Below are 1,464 nucleotides of genomic sequence, written 5' to 3'. Positions count from 1 at the left end.
CTGTAAATGATTGTGACGTCACACCTCACTTTATTATACCGATATATTGTAACAAATCACAAGCAACAACAACAATACATTACATGATCCACTTGTATTGAAAGTAAATATCGTCACATTTCCAATGTCTGGTGTAATTTGGTTCCCCAACATCTTGTCCATCGACCAATAGACGTTTGGATCTGTAATAATGGGAGTGTGTGACGTCATAAGGGCGTTACTAATGTAATAAGCGACATGTTCCAAGGAAAATGACGTCACGTATTCTAGTAATATACTTGTGATGCATAATTATTCTATTTTTACGTAACATACACCATTACCTGTACATCTGGTCAACTCAACAAACAAAACCAACAACAAAACTTTCAGAATCGCCACCACTTGAGTCGCTATTTTTTTCTTTTCAAGTGAAAACTTTTGTAAAACAGGCGTTTATATATTTTATTTGAATTGCGTTCCTATATCTGTGTCTGCAAAATGTACTCTCGAAAAGTACAACTTAAGTAATGCAAAACGCAATATTAGTTTATACGAACTTTAAAATATAAGCTTGCACGATTCTAATATATATTCTAAACTTTACAATAAATTTCATCCTTGATTGTACGAGACTGGTAATGGAATGAAGCCGGGACAATACCTCACCACATACAGGGCTGCGAAGGAGGAACCAATATTGAGCTATTACATCGATGTATTTTTCTTGGGTGAGCGCTGATGTGTTTTGTCATTCTCAACTTCCTCGTATATCATGTCTCGTTAACAGTCAATTACAAAGCAATGAAAAGCTCGTGACGTATGCCTTTGTGTTTGAGGGTGGTGTAATTGTTATTTTTAGACACTTGGGGGGTGTTGGTGGTTGCAACATTCATAAACATTTAATGTTTACTGGAAGCTGATTGTGTATTAAGAACAAAGATATCGTCAACTATATTGTTTGTACGAAGTTTATTGTTTAAATCATGTATAGTTTGCGACATATTGTATTGCAGTTTGTTTTGTTATGCTGAGTTTAAAAAAACCGTCATATATTTTGATTTTGGAAATATTGGGCAATATGTGCTTAAGTGTCCCATCTTCCCCCACTGTACTATATTATGCAAGTTTCGGATGAGGAACTATTATATTGCGCGCTGCACTACCACCTCCCGCCCCCAAAATGTATCAAAATAATAAATAATCCACCTGCGCACACAAAGTTGAACCATGGGCCTCCCATTGCTTTGTAATTGTGTTTTTATTGGAAACAACAAAAGACACGTCAGCTCAAAACACACACTATTAAACTTAAACTTGTAAAAAAATACATCGGTATAATAGCTCAATATTGGTTCCTCCTTATGTGGTGAGGTATTGTCCTAGCTTCATTACCAGTCTCGTACAATCAAGGATGACATTTATTGTAAAGTTTAGAATGTATAATAGAATCGTGCAAGCTTATATTTTAAAGTTCGTATAAAC

Source organism: Ciona intestinalis, unplaced genomic scaffold, assembly GCF_000224145.3.
Source record: "Ciona intestinalis unplaced genomic scaffold, KH HT000152.2, whole genome shotgun sequence".
NCBI classification, from domain to species: domain Eukaryota; kingdom Metazoa; phylum Chordata; class Ascidiacea; order Phlebobranchia; family Cionidae; genus Ciona; species Ciona intestinalis.
The sequence above is the reverse complement of the archived record's forward strand: the minus strand, read 5'-3'. Positions refer to the sequence as shown.